General features: G+C 37.5%; 1 protein-coding gene across 7 annotated transcripts in view; it reads right to left on the bottom strand.

Annotated features, from left to right (window-relative positions):
• atp2b1 (ATPase plasma membrane Ca2+ transporting 1) overlaps positions 1–12,809 on the bottom strand; it is a 41,714-nt gene extending 28,905 nt beyond the window's left edge. For all 7 annotated transcript variants that reach the window (XM_020714114.2, XM_020714112.2, XM_020714113.2 and 4 more), the window contains exon 1: positions 12,678–12,809. The gene's annotated coding sequence lies outside the window, so the exon portion shown is untranslated. The remainder of the gene's footprint in view (positions 1–12,677) is intronic.
• Between the last annotated feature and the right edge of the window lie 13,297 nt (positions 12,810–26,106).

A 26,106-nucleotide genomic window follows, 5' to 3' on the forward strand; every position in this document is an offset into this window, starting at 1 on the left:
AGTGTGTGAGTGTGTGTTTGGCTCCCCGTCTGCATGTGAGCAGTCTTTGTCACATCTACAGAACATTCAGACCTACGATGACGTTTAAAGTCTCAACGCCTTAACGAAGCAGAAACTCACCACGTATCAACCAGACTAGACCATCAGCAAAACTACCACGAGAAATACTCATCATTTATTAGCAACAGAATAACAATATTAAAAAGAATCCACAGACTTATTGTACTTTAAAAATGTTGAAATTAAATCAAATGCACACATTCACTTGTATATTTAGTTTTAAACAAATTGTCGCGGACTGAGTTGGATGGCTGTTGGGCCGCGTTAAAAGTTCTGGAGTTCATTGAACGCGTCAAGCAGAGCTCTGATTGGCCCTCAGTTCTGTCGCTCAGCCTGTTGTTAGGTAGTTTGGACCAATGGGGTTCAGCTATGGGCCAAATAAGGGAAATGGGAGGGCTGCAGCGGGAGCAGGGGAATATAAAGTTGGGAGAAGCGCTCTCGTGTCGGCGGGAGAGATTCAGGAGTTGCTGAATTAATTGAACGGCGTTTGTTGCGGTTTGCAGTAATCGGAATAAAGAACTTTAAAAGAGGTTAAGTCTCCGTGCCTCAGTGTGGGGAAGGGACACTACATTATTGTATGGCTCTTTCGAAATTACATTTCAAAATATGTGGCATTTATGGCACTCTTGGCCAAAAAGGTTCCCGACCCCTGCATTAAATACAAGATTATATTTACTGGTACTTTTAAATTCAGTCCTAGTGGCTGGGGGAGTCTTACCAAAATGTTATAATAATGAAGGAATATTGCAAGCTTAGTCACCAAGACAGTTTTCAAGTAATTGTGCCGACACAAACACAGGAATTGGGTATTAACAGGTAAATCTAAAAAAGTTGTAAAAAGTACAATATTTTTCACTTCTTTCAAAAGGTGAAAATATTTCAATCTTTTTTTCATGGTTATGGTTTTGTTTTTTTTCTTCCTTTTTTATAGGGGGTGTGGTGTGTGGTCAGAGTATTTTGGCGTGTCTGTCTTTGTCATGTGTTTGTTGTTAGTTTAGCGTTATGTCAAATTTTTTATCTTGTTTTGTTGTTACAAATGTTGTTGAGTGTAAATATCTTGTTTCTTAGAAACATAAGCTTCTTTCATTGCCCTTTCAAATCGTTTTTTCAAAGTGTATGTGTAGACTTATTTTTCATTTAATGTAAATTGTACTATAATGTAATACTATAATGTAATGGTCAACAAATTATGAAAACCCAAAACGTATTCTCATAGAAAACTAGAATATCAAATCAAACCAAATAATAACAGTTTTATTACAAACATAAAACCTCTGAAAAATGTTCCTATGCATTTGACACTTTGTTGGGCCTCCTTTTGCATGGATTACTGCACACAGAGGCATAGATGTAAGGTTGCTTTGAGAGTTCAGGTCAGGCAAGGCTGGTGACCAATAAAGCATACTACCACAACGCTCAATGAACTAGCTTCTGGTACATTTGGCAGTGTGGGTAGGTATCAAGTCCTGCTGGGTGAATCAAACCAGCACCTTCATACAGCTCGTTAGTAGATAGTAGCATAAAGTGCTGTTTGGAAATGACATTTTCTGGCTAGTTGCTGTCAGCTGTCTTTCCCATGATTGCATACTTTTACAGGAGTTTGGGTTAGTTAGGGGAATATGGTATGACAATGAGTGGAAAACAGATTTTCCTTTCAAAGAATCCTATTTTTCCAAGACATTTAAATTTGGGCTTAAAGTCTCTTAATCTTTGTGCAGTGCTTCTACATAAAATAGTATTTTCACTTTTTCTAACAAGGGGGAAAAAATATTGAACTTTTACACAGTACTCAACATTTTTTAAATGTACTTGTAATTCTACAACAACAAGCAGATCACGTGTGATTGAGAAAGTGTGTGTTTTGTGTTTCTTGATAATTGATCATCAACCCTTGGAGATTATTTCCTAGCCTACCACTTGGCACATACAACCAAAAAGCTAAAAACTACATCTGATAACTTCTGATAACCATGTTCTCACAGGTGCTGTCCCTTCTTGACAGAATGTCTTCAGAGGGGCTTTTTACACAATGCAAAGATAGTTCATGTTAAATTATGCATAAAAATCATGCATTTTCAAAAATGGCTTAATGAAATCGCTTATTGTTTTCTTCACCAAGCACTTCCTACAATATAGTTAACACTTTTAGTGTTTCATCGAATTTTTGCAACTTAAAAAATACACCAATTGAGCAAATAAAAAAAGCTCAGGTCCAATTGGCTTGATGAACTATAATGAATGCATGAAGAATGATTCATCGACATCTATTTACTGGCCAAGAATAAAGGGTTAAATAAATAAGCATGTATATGAAGAGTAAATTCTGTTTCAACACAAACATGCAAGCTATAAGGATGCTACAGTACTTGGTTGAAAGCTAAACCCTATGTTACACCATTGAATCAAACAATGGGTAAAGTGAATTGTTGCATCCCTACAGCATACCAGTATATTTATGTTGAAAATGTTAAATGTGCTAAATTAAAGAAGGATTTTTTATTAATATTTTTTGTTTTATTACATTACACCAGGCTTATGCGAGTCAATTGAAAGGTTTTACTTCATTGTTACTTCCTAATTTAATATCTTAAAGATTTTTCTTAATTTTTTGTTTTTTTGTTGTTTTTTTTTTAATACACAAATCATAAAAAGGAACTGAAACAAAACTGAGCAGAAAATTGAGGTCTGAACCGAATCGATGCAAAAGAGAATCGATGCATCTCTACAAACATCTGATGTACTGCGTAGTAGCTTTGAACACAAAAGGACATTTTGCAGGCAGGAAAAGCAAACTTTTGAGTTAGATTTGCAACTAAGGAAAATGTATTTATTCTGCACATTACAGGCAAGCACATTACTGTTGGAAACGATTAACATTTATGAGATAAGAAAATGTTATGGATCTCTTTTATAAACACAAATGCTCTTCGGGTACACACAAAATAAAAGCTTAGCCTTTGTCTTGTTTCTGTCTTGACATCTCTTATCCAATGGATTTTTAACTGTGTCACATCATGAAACGTTCAAAGTTCAAATTTGATAATGTCAATTCAGCACTCCAACTGTGCTTTGCCCAGTTCAGTTACAATGTGCTGATATGCAGCATAAACTATTGAAATGAATGCGTTTCTTTGAGCCTTAGTGTTAAACACATGATAAACAGCTGCAGCATACAAGGGCATGTCCCTTAAAAATCTGAACCCATTTACGAAAGCTCCCTTTTTAAAACATGAAGCATAGCAACCACTTAATCAGGAATGCATGTCAAATGTTGTACTACAAAAAAAAAATATTTAAAAAAAATATTTAGACAAAAAGTTAGTGTTGTAGTCATGTAACAAAATATTGCCTAAGCATAAACTAGTAGCATGAACTAGTTAACTCTCCTCTTGCTTCCATGCTTACAGAAAAATGCAGCAGCGCAAGATTCAAAACATTTAAACAATATCTAAATACCACCGGTATTTTTCAATGAGCAACCTTCTTTTCTGGTCTACAGGGTAATAAAAGCCAGTTTGGCTAGTCGGTATGCAAATTTCTTGCATATTTTTAGAAAATGACATTTACAAACTGACAGCACAGGCCTTTATGGCAGTTTCTTTTACATTAGAGCTGCAATGGTTTGTTATCAGAATTCTTTATGTTGGTACAAATTCATCTAATTTTTATTGTCAATGTGTCATTAAGCTTCTAATGTACAAAATGTAGACAAACAGCAGAATACTGTACAATTTTGTTGCCTATTTTTCAGTTCAATACTCATCTGCTACATGCTCTTGTAGAAAGGTTTTGCTTATGATTTTTTAATATACATGGAGGCTAACTCTCAATATAAACAGCTTTCACCTTTGTTGATTGTTAATCATTAGGATTTGAGGTTTTTAGGTTAAACAGCAGCTTTAATGTTTGTAAGCTGTTGCTAACATTTTGAACAATGCAAGCAGCATCTCACACTACAGTCTTCCTCAAACCTACATGTCTATGTTAAACTTGGGATTTGCAGTAGACAACCCACAAGGCTTTTGCTAAAGGAAACTAGGTATTTTGTTTTAGTAAGAAACAAAAACTGTCCTTTTGCGATGACCAATCCACATTCTAAAAATGGTCATGAATAAGTTAAAAAATTAAAGGTGAAAGTCCTTGTATATAAAGAACAAACTTTTGGATTTGTTTTTGTTTTTTTTCTTTTTTGCACAATGGGATTTAAACTATTCAAATCTTATCTAGATATCTTTTCTCCGTCCATACTGAAACTGCTGTGTTTGGTTGGAATACAGTTTTTAAAAAAAAAATAAAAAATAATAAAATAAAATAAATGACAAACAAGTTATCTATTACAATAATCATTGGATTTATAAGAAATCAAAATATTCATTGAAAAACGTCAAAGGTCAACAAGAACAATTTTGTATCCAATAGGTCCAATGTCTTGCACAAAATGTTTTATGTTCTTAAAATACAAAATAAAAGCAGGTTCTGATTTAATCAGAGGGCAGAAATTGCCACCAACTCACTGTAGGGTAATTGGTGAGGAAACAAGGAGAACAAAGACCAACTGACTGATTGCCCCAGGAAAAGCCCTCAGTTTAATCTAATTAGGACTGCGGCATGAGGGAGCTCCATGGTGCTCGTCATGGAGAAGCAGCTATCTACTGAGCTTTAATCAGTCCAGAACAATAAGCCTGATTTATCCATTATGGCCAGGTAAAAATGATTTTGCATCATAGTAGCAAGGCATCTACACAGCATGACTGTGTTAATAGAGGGACTTAAAAGGCAAGTTGTGTTTCTAAATCTAAATGTAGATCACAAGGTGCATAACGAAGTTGCCTTTGCAAACTATTAACCATGTTTTTGGTGAGAGTCAAATTTTCGTATTACTTGAAGACCCACTCCAATGAACATTGTGTTTTTGGGTTTTTTTAACATGTTCTTGTAGCATTTTTCTCATGATGGGGGATATAGAAGAATTTAAGATTAAAACTGCTTAAATACTTTCTTTATTTAAATTTGGATGAATCAGGAGCAGATAAAAAAAGCCATTTGTAAAGCTTTCTTTTGTAACGCAGCTGAGCAAGTGAAATAGGCAGGTAGAGGTCTCCCTGCTCCGCTCCATTCTAATGCAGACAAATGGATCCATGTACGTCTCCGTTTTCCTCCGAGCTGGCATTTGGCTCAGAACTGCATGGCTTGATGGCTACCATAATTCTCACCATTTTTGTGGCACAACTTATGTTAGCTTGGAGTTTTAGGGGCTGTAAAATAGCAGGGGAGAGTGTAAACAACTGAATGATAGGATATCAACGGAAGCTTACTTCCGCAGCAGCTGTCCCCCCATGACAGATCACTGGGAACACTTTTATAAAATATAAATAAAAATGATTAGAGTGGGACTTTAAATGTTACAATTTACCAATTAAAATATAAATATACTCACAAATAATAATAATAATACACACTAAACAGAATAATATGAAATGTATGACTTTGTGTTGAATTTGCCCATAAATGGGCACGTCATGTGGTTAATATGCTAAATAAATAAAAAATGACTGTAGACAAGTTTCTTATATCATAAGAGAAAGTTACAAACTCATTCATTTTAAGTTCTTAAATGAAAACTGTCCCAAAACATGCTTAGAAAGGAAATTTGAAAATTTAAATCATAATTTGTGTTAAAAACATAAATAGAATCAATTCAGTTTTCTGGATGTAATAAGCCCTTGTGAACAAACCCTGACAAATTCACGTCTGCATCATCTTTTCGGTGTTCTCTCCATCCATTTCTAATCTTTGCATCCTCCTCACTCTCACCAACTGCACGTATGTCCTCCTTCACTACATCCATTAACTCCTCTTTGGTCTTTCTCTAGGCCTCCTTCCTGGAAGCTAGCTAACTGATCTTAGAGATGTGACCACGAGGTGACAAAGCTATACTGACCTAACAAAGCATTGCAACACTACACATATATATACACAACTATCATAACTATACAATACAGTTCATTTTAGTAAAGTTTAATCAACACTTGAGTATCTCCAAGTGCCTAACCATGGACTATAACGATGTTAGTAATGACACTGCAGAGAAAGTGGTTATTGCCTATTAATTTGGCAAGAATTATGAGCCCATTTCCAAACAGTATTGTCTGTAATCCTCCAGAGATAAACTTTAACGAAGCTGCCAATCTACTCGAAAGAAATTAACTGTGCATAACTGCAACTGGGTAAAAAAAGCATTTAAAAATTTAAAAACTTCATCAGAACACCTCTCAGTCTTATCTTTAACGATGGTTAAACATACACATAGCATTTTTTTTTTGGCACTCTTAGTTACAAACAGAGAAACCCACAATAGTTACAGAAAGTAATCCATAAGAATGTAGTTTCATATTAGATTTTCCAATACTGAATTTGTAATCATTTCAAACCTGTGATTGCACCTTGCAAAAAAGGCCTGTTTATAAAGCATTGACAAGTAATTTTGGAAATTAGAGAAACTTTTTGATATGCGTTAAAGTTAAAGTCCCATTACTTATCTCGCACTTAGGTGCATTTAACTCCTCTCCCTGGGGGAGCGGTGAGCAGCAGACGGAGCCGCGCTCTGAAACCATTTGGGGGTTTATCCTCCCAATCCAACCCCTTTATGCTGAGTGTCACACAGGGAGGTACTGGCTCCCATTTTTCAGAGTGTTTGGTATGACTCAGTCTGAATATGAACTCACGACCTTCCAGCCTCACAGCTGGACACTACTACAAGGTCATTGAACTGGTCTGTGGCACGTTCATCTCATAAACTGCAGCATTAAAGGTGATGATCCACACTAGCAAATGAACTAAAGCATGAGACTAAATGTCATTCAAGTGGGATTAAATTTACTGCATTTTGCATTCTTAAAAGGCCATTCAGTTTTGCCTAGTTATGATTCAGTAATGTAATTAATTAAATAGTGAAATAACCCGTTTTTTTTACACTTATTTTGAATTGGTGCTGTACCTAAACAATGGTATAAAGACCCACTCAGATGAAAATATTGTTTTTGGTGTTTTTAACATGTTCTTGTGGCATTTCTCTGATGATGGAGGAAATATATAAAGAAATGTAAGCGTAAATTTGCAATTATGAGTATTTCCATATATGAATCATGGTGAATTGGGACTAGACAAAAAATGCAATTGAAAAAAAGTTTGTAGCTGTGATGTAGGTGCTATACTCAGTGGGCCACAGTCTTCCTGCTCTGCTCCATTCTGATGCACCCACTTGAGGACGACTAGATCCATTTATGTCTTTGTTTTCAATGTCTGAGCTGGCATTTGGCTCAAAACTGTACAGCTAGATAGCTCATATATTGCTCACCCTTTTTGTTGCACTGGTAATGATAGGTTGGGGTTGTGAGGGGCTGTTAGCTAGGGGGAGAGCATGTAAACAGAGGGATGATGGGAAAATTTCGCCAATCCAAGAGTTCCGCCCACAAGTTAGACGGACTTTTAATGTATAAGGGCCCGTTCACACCGGGACGAATTTCGCCGGCGATTTTCGCCGACGTTTAACGCCTCGTGACTAAACAAAGGGCACCAATGAGAGTGTGCACACCGACGCGAAAAAACGCCACGCGTCAAAAAAAAAAAAAAACGCCTCGGGTTTGTTTTTTTTTTTTGACGCCTCGCGTCGAAATCTATTCGACCAATGAGAATGGCGCTTTTGCACACAAGTCTGGAGCTTCTGAAGTTACAGTAAAACACAACTTGGGGGCCCTCAAACACAAAACTGCCTTGCTGAGCACACATACCAGCGAAGAAGATAGACGCCAAGTAGCGTCTACACTGCCGCGAAGAAATAATGACGGGCATTCTAAAATATCCCCGAACCAAGCACCAGTTGGAGCTACTGGTGCTTGAAATATTCATGTTTTCTTTGTTTGATTCTGACAAGCGCGTAAATACTTGCTCTCTTCTTCTGAGTGAAAAGCGACTTTAAGAAGCGTAAAGTTGCGCAGCGCCACCTTGTGTACAGGAGTATTTCTGTTTACATTAAGCGCCATCTAATGTCAGGGAATGAAATTGCATGTTCGCTCGGCTCATCGTCAGCGAAAATCGCCTGGGCGTGAACACAAAAAACGTGGCGAAAAACGCTGGCGAATAACGCCTGGCGAATATTCGTCCCGGTGTGTACGGGCCTTTACTGCTGCTCTCCACAGAAACGATGTCCTAGAAATAACAGGTTTTTTTATTTTGGCTAAAAATTCCATAATCATAAATAATAGACCACTGGGAACTGTGGTCTAAAGATGGTTGGAGTGAGACTTTAAAGGGTTTAAATGTCTTTAACAGCTAATGTGTTTGAAAATATCAGCATATTCAATATTTGCAAAGATCAATGCAAGATATTACAATTCATACATTATTTGTTGTTGTACGTGTTAACTCTATGTTTATCATCTTAAAATCAAAAAAAAAAAAACAGGAGCAAAATGATAACACAAAAATTTAGTTTTCAGAAAGTTCAAGCATTACTAAATAAATTGGTATATGTGAGGTTTGCTGTGGCTGAACATCATCTAGATCAAGTATGCTGTGTTTACTAGACGACTGACACTGGCAAAATGATTACCGCAAGTATTAAAATGTGGTATTGAGTTAAAAAAAATGTCTTTCAATACCTGACAGTATTCCAGCATTTTGGTTGGTGCTTAAAAATGAACAAGCTTGATATCCAGCCTAATTTCTCTGAGTTTCACACGAAAACACTTCTGGCAAGGACTGATAGTCAGTTCAGAGAGATTAACTTGGAATGTAGACACTCAGGGTTGTCAATGTTTGAGTTTCTTGCAGGACAATTTGTGCACAAAATGAATATAGGGTAAAAAAGAAATTTAGCAAATAACATTTCACCCTGCATGCAATAAAAACATTTTCATTCTAAATCATATCACTGCATTCGACAGACATCCTTTTAATGGGAATGTTACTCTTTAATCTGAAGTACAAAGATACAGCTTATGATACTAAATCCAATTCTTTGAGGTCACCTATCTCTAGTTCTTCTGTTAAAAACCTCCCTTAAATACACTCTCTAACCTGCAAGTTGCAACACCTAAAAGAAGAAAAGGAAGTGCCAACATTTGCTGTGCAGTGTCAGTTTAAGGTTGGGGAGGTCACATGTCACAACAGTGGAAAATCATTGTGATTGGATCTCCAAGTCAACAGCTGTTGTGTGATATGGTTGAATGACAGTGGGTATAGTTGACCCTTTCCACACTACACACAAAGACACAGCCTTGTAAACATTTAAACAAATTGAACCCGAGAAACGCAAACTTGCAAGTCCCTTTTTCTAACCAGGCAGCACAAGACTAGAATCTAACGTCTGCCACTCAAGAACACCTCCACCCACAGGATGCGGCATAAAAAGTAACCAGAAAAAAACATGCTTCTGACTTTGTGACAGGTCTAAGGAAACCCTTTGGCAATTTGAACACCTCGGTGTGCCAACAGCTCTATACAAGTTGGAGATAGCAATTCTAGGGTTCCCTCTGCCTAATGCAATAGGTGGTATTTTTAGCTTCCCACAGACTGCCTCCACCCCCTGCAGCCTGCCATAGCTGAACTGGGTCAGACCATGTAAATGTGGAGGGTACAAAGGCATAGACACCCAGCCATCTTTATGGACCACAGCTTACTACTACTACTACCATAAGAGCTACTTTGCTTTGCATGATAACCACTACACTATCCTCACAAACCCTGTCAGACTGCCAGGTCATAAGAACTCAGAGGTGTCAAAAAATCTGAGGCGCATTGTCAACACCTTCATCCTGCCTGCAGTTAGTTTTCTTTTCGTGCAAGGAAAAATATCAACAATAATAAAGCAGACGTACCCTTATATAGGCAGTTAACTAGATATGATTAATCTCTTCTATATTTTTCTATACCAGTTCCATAATAGCTTTGACTTTTAAAGATGTCTAAAGACTGCTGAATATGAAATTAAATACAGGCAAACTTATGAAAGTAAAGTGGGAATAATTATGCACAGAAAAACTAGAGTTTCAAATTGAGTTGCATTAAAAAATAATTGATCCAATAGGAAGGTGAATGAAAAAAAAACATGAATTAAAAAGTCCCTTTAAAAACTGATTAGGCTCACTATCATAAATGATCAATGTTCTTTTTTTCCAAGTTAGGATTTTAAATGATCATATACCCTTACTACTACCATCACAACTGCTTAATTCCACAAAAGGTTATAGGTAACTGAATACTAAACTATATTTTTATTGCAATAACGTTTGAAAAGATTAGAAGAAATGGGGGATCCCCCCACATACACTGAGAAACACAGCAGTACATTACAACTGCTTGGAATACCGGTAACTGTAAAGGAATAACACTTACAGTCACAGAATAAGAGAACAAAAAAAACCTTCTTGAGTACATGAGATCACATCATGGTACAACAACAGATCACATTTAGCTTTTGGTGTTAGTTTACATATGACTTGCTGTTAGCTTAGACCTACTCTGACCACGTTCTCAGAATAAGGCTGCATGCTGTCCCCTTCTTTTAAAAAAAGAACAGACTGGTGGATATAATCTTGACATTGGGGTATTGTTAACAGTTTGAACAGATGCTGAAGAGCAGGGCACTGCAATAAAAAAAAACGTGTCAACTCTCCTCCCATCTCAAGAGCAAGTTCCCCTAACAGCTGCTAGACAAGAGAGAAGTATGTGATGGAAAGTGAACTCCATAGTCCTCCCCCTAACACCCCCCTAAATAACGACTGCTCTGTGACTTCTCAAAACCTTCCTGCAATGACAATCAACAGACAAAATGATGGATTAGCAGAAAACCCATGTAGCCGCGAAAATATAAAAAGGTTAAATAATTTTCACGAGGAATATTAACATCAAACCGTCTGCTAATATTTTTAACATTTAATCTCGCTTTCTTAATTGAGTCAATTATCGAGTTGACTAAAAATAAAGTATTTTGCAGCAGCATATGGATTTAAACGTAATATCAAACAGAATTTGGATTTTTGTTTTTTTAAAGTCTTTGACATCATGTACTCTGCTGCAACTTATCAATAGCCCAAGAAATTGCTTAGCTGTCATTTCATTGAGTCAAACACACGCAACACAGCACACAAAAACGACTTGCACAGCTTGAATCATTGAATTCCCTTTGGGCTTGTGCCCATTTTTTTTTTTTAACCTTGCTTTTAGATTGGTATGTCTTGGAATGACATACAGGAACACGATTTCCTCCACAAACCCCACGAATACAGGGCTGGTGCTGCCGCGACCCGGTGCTTTTAATTGGATCAAGAGTGATCCCTTGGTCTAAACACCGAAAGGTGCTCTCACATCAACATGATAACCGCTTGCGTGCAAAGCTGTGTTACATGGATAGTAATATAACGAAAGAGTGCCGTTTGAACTATTGTCAATGTCTACTACCACCGATAGAAATATATATATAATATACACATCGAAAAAATAGAGGTACTTCTTAAATGGGTTTGCTTGGATTCCAGTTACCGAATGAAATGTAAACGTAGTCGAAAAACAAAAGCGCCGACTAACTGTCTACGAGTAGATAAATAAAGTTAACGGTAAAAATAACGAACAGAAGAGATGACACGGATGGACGGAGAAAAAAGAAACGACTGTCGTGAAGTACGAGTGGGTGGCGTTGTTAGATTCCCCGGCGCAAGAGGGAATAATAAATGTACTTACTTACACAAAAACATGGTTTTGCGTCCGCCGTTAAGTGACTTACAGCTGAAAGGACTTTCGTTAATAATAATGTGCCTTCACGGCGCTCGGCGAGGCGACAGCCGACCGAGGCGTGGAGTCCCGAGAATATCGTTTCCGACCATTTTTAAGCGTCCCCCCCCGCCTCTGACGTCTATCGCTTGCTATTATCTATAATCGTAGAAAATTAGTTTCCGACGGATTTATGCCATGCAGGTAGACGAGCAACATGGAACTCAAAATTTCCTGTAACATACGGGTAACTCATGGAACGATATGGAGGGCAACGCTTAAAAAAATCATTTAGGGCTAAATGTCAATTTACTAACATTAAAAAAATCGTTCTGTAGTAATAGTATTAATGACCACTGTTAGCCGCCTAGCTCGTGTCCCTTAGCTTACGTTGGGTGTAAAGAGTGGGAAATGAAAAGAGAGGAAAATAAGAAAAACGGCGTATTTCAACAGACTGACAAATCAAACAACTCGTTTTACAACAACAGCAGAAGTTGCCATAAGCACCAGAAAACCATAACTGGGAGCATCCTAAAAGATTAGATACGCTGGTTGGAAAATGGAACGCCTAACGTCAGTATCTTAACCCTAGATATCTCAGTAGCTAGCGCTGTGTTAGCTTGGTGTATGGCAGCTAACAAGGCACAATGCAGCACCGGAGAATGGCCCGCATTGATATCTGCACACGAAAATAAAAAGATTTAACCGGTCAGGGCTGTACATGCAATGTCCAAAATACCTGAAGACGCCACATGTCTAGGAGCGATTCGTCACCCGAACCAGTTAAAATAAATATTCATTGAAAAAAAATACACACATTCATCTAATATATAACAAAAATTACTTACTCCACTCCGAAGAGCAACCCAGGTCCCTCTCTCATTAACTCCCCCTCAGTCTCACCGAAGACTAGACTCTCTCCTCTGGTTTGAGGTGAAATCCCGCCTACTGCGCTGTCACAGTCACAACCAAAGTGTCTTGTCTCTAATGTCAAGATGGTTCCCTCCCAATCACGTTTACGCCGGAAACCCTCAGCTTGAAGTCCGGTCAATTTGCAGAGATAGATGGAAGTGAATTTTCATATATATATATATATATGAAACGCGTTACCTACATATAAATTCATAGAATTACTAATAAAAACACATATTTTTGGCGTTTAATAAAATGAAATAATTTAAATTTAAAAGACAGAAAGATTCAGTCTAAAGCGGAAGTACACCGAGATGTATCATCTTGCCACGCCTACTCTCTTTATGTCGCAACACCTACTGGGACATGTGATGAGCGTCGAATAGAGGATGGGTATGAACCGCTGTTGTGGATTCCCATTGGCCCAGCCAGCATATGAGTCGCCTATGGAAACAGCTACGTCACGATCCCCTCGTATTCCCTCTTCTCTCTCGTGTCGCTTTATAATAACAGGATTACTGAACAGTACTCCCCGTCATGGGATGAAAAGAAAGCATCGAAACATCACTGATCTGCTTCTGCGGTCTGGTTGCGTGATCGCCAAAGCACCACAGCACTTCCCTCAGTGTCCAATCAAGCCCGACGTCATTCTTTCCATGACGTTGCGCGTTTTTTCCCCCCTCTCTGGATTCAATGCCTGCATTATTTGCGATTCTTTAGTACTGTTGAGAGGTCGCGGTTTCTGCAGTCACCCTGTCAGGGGGACAGCAGTGCTTCACTGAACGCAGCATTGAGCAACGATCCAACACATATTAGTGTAGCTAAAAGTATTATCTATGCATCTAAAAAAACTAAACTTCTGCAAGAGCCAGGGGAAACAAATCAATTTATTAACATGCATTTCTTTATCCCAAGGTTAATACCAAATATCCAACAGATTAACCAAACTGATAGGAGATCTTTTCTATTATTTTTTTTTAATCCAAAGAATTGGTAGATGATACACAGAAATCAACTGAGGTCAAACTTTGGTGTAATTTCGTCTGCTTTGACATAATGGGATTTATCATTAACAAAATAGACCAAAGTGCACAAAAAAAGAAGTTTATTTGCAGATTTCCAAACGGGGAAAAAAACAAAATAGTTTATATGCAATTAAAATGTAATTTGTAAAATGTCAAATGACGCACCCAGGAGGAAAAGTTGTGAAAAATAAGAAATTAAAATGACTGGAGGAAAAAAAAATTCTATTGGTTTTGCAAGTTTACTTGTGCAACACGTCAGCCACAGAGTTGAGTGTTTAAGTTACATCTAGTAACTCCCAACTCTACAAAAGAAAGATAAGGCATGGTGGTGGACCACAGTTTTCCAGATAATTTGTGAAGTTTTTTTTCGCTTCGCTTTTGACTGCAGACATAAACTCCTCCTATAGCTGTCTTGTAAGAAGGTTAAAACCCACACATTAGTAATTGGTAGACAATTTTGACTTTGTATACACCTTTACCATTTTATGGCAGAACAGCTCCCCAAAACCTCTAAATTGAGCTGTAACAGTTTACATGCTGAAGTTGTCAGTCACTTGTATAACAAGCCTCCATATGCATCAGAACTCAGAAATGAGAGTGCTTTTTTTCTTTCTTTTTTGCTTCACTATCAGTGGTTTTTGGTGTCTTCCTGTGTGGAGCCTGTGGAGCTTAGCCCAGGCCAACAGTGAGCAGATGTCTCTCTAATATAACACTGGTCAGCCTGCCAATTCATGCATCATTTCTCCTCCTGTATCACTTTTTAAGGAGCACAAAAGCCATGCAGAAAATAAAGAATGTACAGAAAAGCAATTCCTGACCAGACATTTTAGAATTTAAATATGGTATCAAATATGAAGTAGTTATTCCACAAAAAACCAACGCATTAATGTAGTAGTTTTACTCCATTTTTGATTTGAATAATTAGACTTTTGAAAAAAAGTTGAGTTAATTAAAGAGTATACTTAACCTATAATGTGTCTTTAAATTATAGAATATCATCACAAAGCTAGCTGAGTAAGAAATGTTTTCCTGTTTACAGCATTATCTTTTATTGACATAACATTGTTAACATTTTATGATCAACTGTATAATATTTAACTGCAATCCAAAAATGAAACAATGCCATTATATTTCAATCCCCAAACCACAAATTGAAGCTTCACATTTTATTGCAAGCTAAAGTTAAATTAAAATACCAAGAATATTTTTAGTGAAAAATGCGTTTCTCTTGTACTAAATCTGATGATTGCCTATTTTTTTAAAAATTAAAAGAACTTACTCTTTTTGCCCCAGTTTAGAGCCTCGTTAGTCTTGAGTTGTGAATGTCAACTGCCAAATAAATGGAACAGAAATAGCTAAGACCAAATGGATCTATCCAGACGGTGAGGGAGTAATGTCTACAAACTAATAACAGCAGAAGAACTTAAATTATTGTAAGTGAGCACTTGAAAAGTCTGAGATCCTTGTTGAGGTTTCAAATCGCTGACACCAGTCATTTTCCCCTTAGCTCGTCGTCTGAATCTTACTGTTGAGTCAGTTTCTCTGTGGAAATCTGCCAGATGCTCTGGAGCGTCTTGTGAACTAAAGTAAATGTCAAGTGTCATTAGCCTTTGTGTATGCTAATGTGTTGTTCACAAAATCTGAGGGAGCAGAAATGGCGAAGCATGACAAACTCCATGGGGAAAAAAAGGGATGCTACCCATAGGGTAACTTATAAAACACATCCTTATTATTAGTTTTAAAAAAGGCTGTAAGCTTTTAAAACCATAATAGAAATGTGTTTTTTTTTGGCACACAAGACACTGATTGTGTGCATGCATGTTATCCCACCATAGAGCTTTAATTGCAGGGGTAGAGAACTACCCAAGACGGCTTGACAAATAATTGCAGGTTCAGTTGAGAAGTTTCTTACAACTGATGGCTTGAGTGTGTCTGCAGTTCTCATAAGAACTTTGTTGCTCCATCTTCTCTCACTTCTTAATAGTGTAAAGAAATTTGGGCAATTGACAAAGAAAATCCAACAGGAACAGAAAAGGAAAAAACAGATCATCAGTTATTTCCTCAACATTTTTAAAAAACAAACATGGCTGTGATGGAAAAGGCTTAGTGCGCTCTTGGGGATCATGTGTCTCTAGAGAAGAGGCAAGTGGAAAAAGTGAGCATAAAGATGCCGCAGTCAGCTGACAACCACATCCCTATCAGTGAGGACGTGTTGTATGACTATATGGCTTCCTTTGGTCATTGGATTTTTTTCTGTCACTACTTTGCTTTCTGAACAGTCATCAAATTTTCCTCTGGCTCAGCACATTTGTAAGCTTTGACGAGGAACGGTGCATGTCGGGGAGGAGGAGGAAAGCTTCCTCCTTTTAAAGAGGAAAAGGAAAAAAACAATGTTGCAGATTTTCAAGAAAGCTGTTTTTACAATAAAAAATAAAAATATCTACCAGTATTTTACCTGGGTCGTTCAATACGATGAGGGCTGTCCTATAACACTGAACTAGTTTCTCAGACAAGGCAATAATTATATATATCAAATCAGACAAAGATTTATATTAAGGATGGGTCTTGAGCATTATAATAAACCCTTTTAATATGGTGTTAGTCTAACCAAAAATTACAGTAATCACACTTTTCCTCCTGTCCAAACACTGGTTTGTGTCTATTGAAGGAGACCCCAATTATACGATTAACATTCAGACCATGCTGACTGGCAAAACAGCCAGAAACAGACACGAATTACACCTATGGTGCAAGTAGAAAATCTATGAAGTGACCTCCGACATCAGTTGCCCAGACAAAGACTCCTTGTATGAATGAAAGCAGAGAGAGTGGTGGAGGGGAAAGGGGAGGTGGCAGCTAGGAGAGCTCTATCATGGTTGAGCCGCTCCCCTTCGGATCTTGTGCATGTTTGTGTTTCCTACTACCCTGGAATTTACTGCATGGCACTGGTAAGGACAGCCTTGGGGAGGTGAATGGCCTGTAGAATAAAGTTGTTGTGAAAGAAGTGCAAAAAAAAATTGAGACAGGAAAGAGTCAGGAGGAGAAAAAAAGCACACACAAGGAGTTAATGTAAAGCAAGTTAACCCCGAGAAAATAAAAATGGTAAAATGAAAGTTGTGTGTGCATAAAGGCAATGGTTAGCCAATGAGACAGTGGTCTGCCCTGAGCTAGAAGCAGGAAGATTATCTGGCTAAGTTTCCACTTGCAAACAATAATTCAACTCAAGTGTCTGTTGAGGCCATACTTTGTAAGAGCAGTGACCCACCCAGTAAAATATGAGGTGTGTGACAGGAACAGTCTGCATATGGTCATAGAATGCCATGATCATAAACTTGTGAGTGAAGACAAGCCATAAAAGGGTGCTGGTGGGCTGTTTTCCATTCTCTATTTTTATAATCAATACCCCCTGTATTTATGTTAGACGTAGCCTGCAGTGAAGTTGTTTGAAAGTGTATTTCGGCCGGTGAACGTTTTACATAACAAACAGTTTGGCACAAAAATAGTCTTGATTCAATTACCAGCAGAGCCCAGAAACCACCTGAGATTCCACATTTAGACAGTACAATGTGCGCAGGAAGCACTGCCATCTAAAATCCAGTGGGAATTTTATAGGAATACACAAAAAAAACAAATAACACAAAAACATTGTATTGCAACACTTGCTATTTATTTCAGGCTCAAAAACAAGTTTCCAGACTTTATGCATACAGGATAGAAAAGCTGAACAACTGAAGGTTTTGGAACGTGTGACAATGCTCGAGTGCTGAACTGTAACTTTTGAACAAGTAAACTGACTTGCAGAGCTGACTTTGTGCAATTTAGGATCAACAGGCATTAATTAGGAATAGTTTCTGCTGTGTTTTTGCTGTTCAGTTGGGCGTGGAGCACATCAGCTCTATAAATCTGCCTTTTTCCCCCTCAAAGTCTTAGCAGTACCACAAGGGACCAGGCAAAACAATTAAGTGCAGCTTAATTACGGTGCCAGATCAGATTTTTGCTTTGCCCACATAATGTGTGGAGTGCAACAGTGGGACAAAGAACATGTGCCCTTAAGTCTTTGCACAACATTTTCAGTGTCTGAGGGAAGAGTGGCATGGACTGGGCACAGATGGGGCATCGAGGAGGAGATCCAGTGGGAACTTGGTGCCCTTTACACCTTATTTCTTCTTTTGCTTGCCGTTTTACCCTGGGAAAAGATGAGGGCTTGATGAGATGGAGGAAAAGGGTTGCAGCCCCCAACCTCAAAGCAAAGAAGCTCAGGAGCATGTGCTGTATGTGCACACATCCAACACACACTTTGAAATGTATACCTTGTACTGGAACAGTCACAGCCTTAACCTTCACAAGAAATAAAACAAGTGACATTTATGTTTGAAGAAAAGAAAGATGAAAGAAAAGCAGTAGAAGAGCTTATATTCATGCATTTTTGATGTGTAAATATTTCAATGCACCTATGACAATCAAAAATAGTTATTATTAAACTACCCTGCCTTCGCCCACAAGTGGCCGGGATAGGCTCCGGCAGCCCCGTGACCCTGAAAGGGACAAAAATGGCAGAAGATGAATGAATGGATGAATGAATGAAGAAACTATGCATTAATGGACTTCAAAACAAATGACTAGATACAAGCTCAAAAGATGGGCACCAACTCGTTAAATTAAAGTTTCTGACATCTTTAAAGTCCCACTCTGAGGAAAATCTTGTTTTTGGTCCTTTTAACATGTTCTAATGGCATTTTTCTGAAAATGAAGGACACAAATAAAGAAAATTAAGATTAAAATGGCATTTCTTAGCACTTGTTTATTGAAATTGTAGTGAATCAGGACTAGACAATAAACTGCCACTGGAAAAAGGTTGTAGGTGTGACGTTAGAAACATGTAAAAAACAAAGTCTGACACCGCTACATGTTAGCTGTGATAGTGTATTCCAGCCTTGTTTGAAACTGATAAAAAAAAACAGACTGGCATTTTGACAAAGCGCAGTTTACCTCTCAAAGTTGCATATAGACATCAGTAAATACAACCAGAATTAATCCATATATAATGTTGATTTTTTTTTTTTATTTTTTTTTTAAAGGCTCTTAAGTGCATTCTAGTGCATTCAACTATGAGTACATGCAACTACAAATAAACATTGAGTCTACTTTTTCAAAGCACAAATCTAACCTAGCTTGCCCTCCTGTCTGGCACCTTGACTCGTCTCTCTGTCTTGTTTAAAGCTGTTAATGCCTCACGGGAAATGTTCATGCAAAGGCTGTTAAAGCAATGAGGTTTTCTGCAAATGTACTACAAAAAAAAAAAAACTGACACCTTAACCATGCCAGCAGCTGGATTGGCACCCTGACTAATAGAGTCTCAGTGCGAGTCACAGCTTGTACATTTGAAGGATCTTAAAAAGCTAGAAAAAGCTACTGAAAATTAATATTTATTTGCATTTCAGTTTTCATGTTGTGTGACATGTGTACATTTCCGTTTGATTTAAACTTCCTGAATGTAGACATAATATTCATGTTACAGAACTGCATGACTCTCTTGCATGAAAACTACAGTATAACAAGCCTGAAAGCGCTGGATTCTTTTTCCGTTAATTAATTCCCGTTTAACACCTGCATATAACCCTAGGACATGTTTAAATGAATGAACACAGTATGAGAGAGAATACATTTGGGGACATTTGTGGTGCTGCATAATTGTTTTTGCCCCTGCTGAATTTTTCTAGAACTTTTTTTTTTGGTCATACTGAATCACTGATCATCAAACCAAATACCCCAAATTACACTTGATTTTTTTCCTAACAACTGATTGTGCAGGCCTGGGTGGCAACAGCTGCAATCAAGAAATGTATGGTAACCAGGCAAGAGCCTTTCACAAAATCAAGACCAACACGACCAGAAGACATTTGAATTTATGTAAAAACCATCGTCCAACAAGTGTGACCATACTTGTGATTAATGTGTCATTCTCTCATCATTTTTACTGCTGGAATACCTCTCACCCCAATTTGTAGGGAGTGAAAGAGGCAGATCCAGCATGATCTACACTAACAGATGGATATGTCAGATATGCCTACTCAAGCTCATGGAGAAGCTTGAGGGTAAATGTAATGACCAGTGGGGTTTTGTGTGTCTGTGAATTTGTGACCGTGTGCTTTTCTAACATTCAGTCCAGTGTTCCAATTACCCAGGACCTGTCTGGGGAAAACTAAGTCACTCTGCAGAGGCAAAAAAGCAGGAAGAGACTATGGCCACTTATGACCTAAATTTTCCGTAAGAGATGGCATTTTTATTGAATAATGCCAGAAAAACAATTGTATATTTGTTAATCTATTTATTTTTTTGCCAAATATAAGTCAGTGCAGAAAATCTAAAAATCCCAAACTTAAAAACAAAAAAAGATTAAAGACCAACTCACGTAAAAATCGTGTTTTTAACATGTTCTTGTGGCATTTTTCTCATGATGGAAGACATATTTAAAGAGAATTAAGATTACACGTTTCTGATTATTTCTTTATTGAATTTCTTGTGAATCAGAAGCAGATGAAAAAATGCCTTTGGAAAAAACCTGTAGTTGTTAAGTAGAAACTGCAACTGCAGGGCCACTAGCTACCTGCTCTGCTTCATTCTGATGCATCCACTTGTGGACAAACAGATCCATGTTTTCCTCATCTGAGCTGGTATCTGGATCAAAACTGTCCAGCTGGATTGCTCGCCATTTTTGTTGCACTAATAATGCTATGTTGGCGTTTTTAGGGGCTGTAAGCCAACAGGAGAGTGTAAACAAAGGGATGATGGGAAATGAAGGCAGGTAACAGGCCCGTTCTTAACACAGAGGCAAATTTCTAACAAACCACAGCTGCTACGCGGAAACTATGTCCTAGAAAATGACACAGGTTTTTTTTTTGCCTAAAAACAGCTTAATCATTCTTAAAATACCACTGGAAATGCTTTTAAAAGAGGTCAATGGATTAACAAAGTGGGACTTTAACATAACAAAGTGTCTACAGTAACTATTAGCTAAGTAAACAAGTTTCTTAACACATATCTTTATCTTGTGCATATCTTTATCAAAGGTCCAGAAAAAAAGAGGATCCAAACGGATCAGTGCTGATAGTGGTGACCTGGTTCCTTGCAGCTTCAAAAGTCATTTTGATCCAATCAAGTTTATTAAGAATTCCATGTTCATTGAAATTAAATTACTGAGCTCACTGCAGACTCAGTGTTCAGTTTCTGTGAGCCAACAATGTGCTGACCATTATCAACAACTATTCAATCCATTTTAAACGCAATCAGCATCACATTATTGTTCCTATGATGTGCCTCAAATTTAACCCGTTTCTATCATTTTTATTTAAATATTGCACCAGATTTTTGTGAAAATAAAGACTTTGTTCATTTATACACATAAATATTGCCGCAACTGTCTTCTTAATTTGAAGCATCTGAAGTCACAACATTCCATTGGTAGTGGAAACACACACACACCCACATACACACAAAGGAGGAGTTTTTCCTGTAGAAAAAACAACAGGTGTAATGGATGTGTAGTTTGGCAAACAGTACACATTTGTGAGAGCTTTTGGTTGGATTTCCCCCTCTTTTTTGATCCGCAAGTGAGAAAGGGTTTGTGCGTTTGGGTATTTTTATCATGACCACCTCATTTGACTAATGAAGGCAAAGAGTGACACGGCACATGCTCAACAGCTTGTGAGTCTTAAGAAGGCATTGCAGTTGAACTCCCAGTCATCATACCCGTTTGTGGCATTTGCTAAATGTCACCAGGTGAAGTCGATCCATTATTTGAGTTGTATTCAGCTCAGATCTACGGTTCACGAGAGCTCCAAGAAACAGACAGGCCTTTGTTTCTTGTACTCGGGAAAGTGTCCTGTGAACTGGACTGAGTAATACTGCTGTGACAGATGACTGGCCCACTCGAACACATTCAGTGTTGAAAAAAAAGAAACGGCTGAAAATAAGATTCAGAAAAAGTGTGACATTGTGAAGGGGTGAATATGATATTTCATCCTCTCAGATAGCAGCTCTATGTAACAATCACAACCCTGAAATTGTGACGTTTGTACAGTTAAAGAAGTTTGTGAAAAACAGCTGTTTACTGTAGGCGCTTTTATTCTAAAATTACACAAACATTTGTCTTCACTAATTCACCACGACATTGTCAAGAAGTCCCACTTAAAACGATCTAAATAAAAAGGCTGCTGTCTCGAGTGACATTGGCAGTGTAGCTGTGTGCTCACTAAAATTATAGCTAATGCTACAGTCACAAATGAAACTGCCACTGCGCTATGGGGAGGCATCGGCAGAATCTTCAAGATTTCATACCGCCGCCAGATCTTTTGAAAATTGTAGGTGTGGTCATGAACGCAGACGTTGGAAATGTGACTGTGGCATAAGATAGATACAGTATACAACTAAACTGAACAAAAGCAAAAGTATGAGATGGAACTTTTTAAACTGTTGGTTGTAAATAACTACTCATTCTAAAAAAGTGTGAGGTTTGTTTTAAGGCTGCTTCATTGGAAATGTGTAACTATCTAAAGCTACACTATTTTTTTTGTTACAACATTCTTTAAAAAAGATTTTTTCATTGAAAATGTACAAATATCTAAAGCTACACAAATTTTTTTCATAACATTGTTTAAATACATTTTTTACACTCAATTAATTAACAGTTTCCTCTTTTTTAATATCAAATAAGGAATCAAAAATCTGCAGTTGGCAAGGACATTAAGTTGTTAATTATGATTACTGGTCATATGATGTTTCATGTAAAGTCAAGGAAAAAACTATGGACAAAAGTTAAATTTGAGACAGAAATGTCATATATGTAAAAGACAAAAGTATTCCAGTCAAGATTTCCAATCAGAAGAAACCCTGTAGGTGAGTTTAGAAAAACAGATCATTCAAAGCTGATCCTTTAGTATTAAAAAAAAGTCTCAACCTGAACTCACTTGACTTTAGAGTTCATTGTTAATTCCTTTTTCCCCTGTTTGATGTGGATAAATGTACAGAGCTGATATTTTCACAGCTGATTTCTTTTTTAATTGAAAGCAAGAAAGGTACGTATGAAACCCTCCTTCTAAATTACAATCTACGATTCGACTCAGAAAATTCTGTATTTCTTTTTGGTTATCAAGCATGTTCATTTAGCTGTTACTTATGTTTGTTTAAAGCGACTCCCAAATGAACCGAGATGTGCTTTCTTCACAGACCTAACCCCGTTGAGGATCACATGTTTTCTTCAGTTTGATGGATGATTATTTTGTGGATATTTTTGAGAAGCTGTGCTGGTTCTGGATTAAGTTATGTATTTACTGTTTTTTGGCAACAAGCCTATACCACTCTAAATATAAACAATTAATTTAGTAACTCTATGGCCTAAAAATTAAACGCCTATCAAGGAATAAAAACAAACGTCTTTTCATAAGCTGTGTAGAGATCATAACTTGGTTCATTAAAAATAAACACAGCTTCAAAATAGTGCTTGAATGGCATGAGAAAGGAACAGCAAGAACACAAAAACATGACTTTGAATGAACCCAATATTCTTGTGCATACTTAAAATTTTGAAATAAAGTCAGATTTTCATATAATAACTTAAATATGAGGTAATATGATCTCGATGATCCAAACTCTGAGCCTTTTAAAAAGTCCCAAGGGCTCAGTTTCCATTTTATGCCAAGTATATGTCAGTTCATGCTTGATTTTTTCTTTTTAAATCGTTGTCTTTTAAGGCACAGACTGTCAAAACAGTTGCTTTCTCAGCAAAATGAGGAGAGCTTCTTATATTACTGCATTAAGTGTAGAGTGAACAGTAAAAAAGTCCTATAGTTTTCTTTATGTTTATGGCAGGTAATTTTTTTGTAATGGAAAAACTGTCCTTTTAGAAGGGCCATGACTTAATCCTATAGCACTTATTCCATCCAATTTCATTGTTAGTCCTTATCCAGCTAAAACATACTAAGGGGGAAACCCACTGCAACTCAGGAAAGTGTACTTGTTGAGGATAAAGTAATAATAACATTGGATCAAAATCATATGCAACCTTATTCCCAATAAACAAAAGTATAACTGTTTTTGAACTTTACTTAGATATACAACTTTATAAGTGACTAAAGAATAGTATGACTTGCTTGGGCACCTTTAAGATATGAAGAAAAGTGACATTAAAAACAGATGCAAATTCTTTTTTCCTCATTTTTCTATATCTACTCCGTTGTGGTACTATAAATGAAAAGTGGTGATTTACTTATAGTTCAATTTGAAGAGAACAGAGTTCAGCCTTATGAGGATGGTCACACATCAGAAGGCCGTTTTGAAGTAGTCTGCAACCATAACCTAGTTCAGATGCTAGCCCTACTTTCAGCTCCAATAGCCCAGTTACAAAAAGACCCTGAAGAGTCACACTCTACATGAGAACAGAAATAAGTTAAGCCAACTCTGAGCTAATGCTGGAGTTAACCTTGCCCTAAAATTAAGATGGAAGACCGTGAGGAGGTGTCACCATGGCGAGCAGGACTGGGATGTGTTTCAGACATACTTCAGGTACCTATCTAACAAGCTTTTCCTCTGTGGCTTACAAGGTTTTGCTCAAGGACACTTTAGCAGGCCACCTTAATAAGCACATAGATTCACAAATAAAACTTCACATTGCTCCTAGTGGTTGTTGTAGGTTGGCACCATTGTTAGCCGTGAATGTGTGTGTGCATGGTTGAATAGGACTGTGACTGTATTCTTATACACTTTGGACCTTCTTAAAAGGTAGTAAAGTGTATAAGTATACTCCATTTACCATTTAACCTTTGAATCCACTGCAAAAAAAGTACTCTTCTTCTGTCAAATCAGACTGACTGCTTGGCCAACCATCTAAATTAAACTGTTTGGCTCTTTGGAAAGTTGTCTCTAGCTTGAAGATAAGATTATGACCTTCTTTGCCTCTCCAGTTTGTTAGAGAAGTTGCTATATATGTTAAAATATTTCTCCTTAAAAGACTGCAAGCAGTTTTCAGGGCCAAGCAAAAAACAACGATGTGCTGCAGGCTGGAGCAAGGCACAACTTCATTTTAGTAGACTTCCTCATGTCAAACAGTTGCCTCCTAACTGTCAAATTGAAGACAACACGAACTAAATACATTTCCCAGAGCAGCAACATTCAGGAACTTCTTGCTATAAAAGGGAAAAAAAGAGAACAGAGGGGAGTTGTGGTGGAGACACTGACTGGAGACTGCAAGCCATCATTACTGTTATCATCTGGAACTCTGTGTTTCAAAAGCTATAAACAAGCCCCATGCCAGTTTTAGTAGATGCTAATTGCTATTCTCATGGACACAGTATTTGCTTAAGGTATCAACTGAGCTGCATTTATGTGAAATGGAAATGATTCACTGGAACACCAAGCGAGATAAAATAAATGGGAGGTTTGCAACGGTCTGACTTTTAAATCATCTTGATACTGTCCCGGCTTTTATTTTAACAGCGTATCCTCCCGTGGAATCACTGCTCTGCATCATGTCGGCCCTCCCCTCCTATTCCAACTTTCATCTACCTCTGTGGGACATTATCCCTACTCCTTGTTTATGTAGGTCACAGCCAGGGAGATGACAGAAAAGCTCTGGTGCAGCGGAGGTTTCTGGCAGGACAGCTGAAGTAGTGGGAGTTGCCTTAGCAGGGGAAGGGGAGAGGTATTGGGACCATCAGCTCCTCAACCATGTGGCATTGTACCTTCTCATTCATTATGAATGAAGAGCAGCAATAATGGATGAGGTTGGTGAGTAACCTGAGGATGCAGCGAGACATGGAGACATGCTACGGTTTTAGCCTCCTCCTTTTCCTTCTTCCCCTGTTGTTCGTCGATGAGACTTTCTCAGAAAAAACATGGAATATGATGCTCACGTAGATGAGTTTAAAAAAAGAAACCTGGAAAAGTGGAAGCTTAAATGATGCATAATTTCTCTACAGACACATTTACGAATGAGGCAAGAGGAAGAAAAAAAGTCAAAAATTTACCAAATGTTTATCTGATCTTGTTTATTAATATAAAATAAAGAAATGACTAACAAAACATAATGTTTTATTAATTTTATATTTACTTGTATAGGGCTCAACCAACTTTACACCACACAGGGCAGCTATTGGTCACTTTAAACACCTTATCACAGGGGTTGTCTCAGTGGAAAGCCAATGAATCATTCATCACAGTTTTGTTGTTGAAGTCATCTCCCAGACCAGGATGGTAACATTTTCCATATACTGACACCCTCTTCAGCTTTACATTTTATCCTTTTATAAAATCTTAATGTTTAACTGTTGTCTTTTCCAACACACTT

This window comes from Oryzias latipes, chromosome 23 (assembly GCF_002234675.1).
Source record: "Oryzias latipes chromosome 23, ASM223467v1".
Taxonomy (NCBI): domain Eukaryota; kingdom Metazoa; phylum Chordata; class Actinopteri; order Beloniformes; family Adrianichthyidae; genus Oryzias; species Oryzias latipes.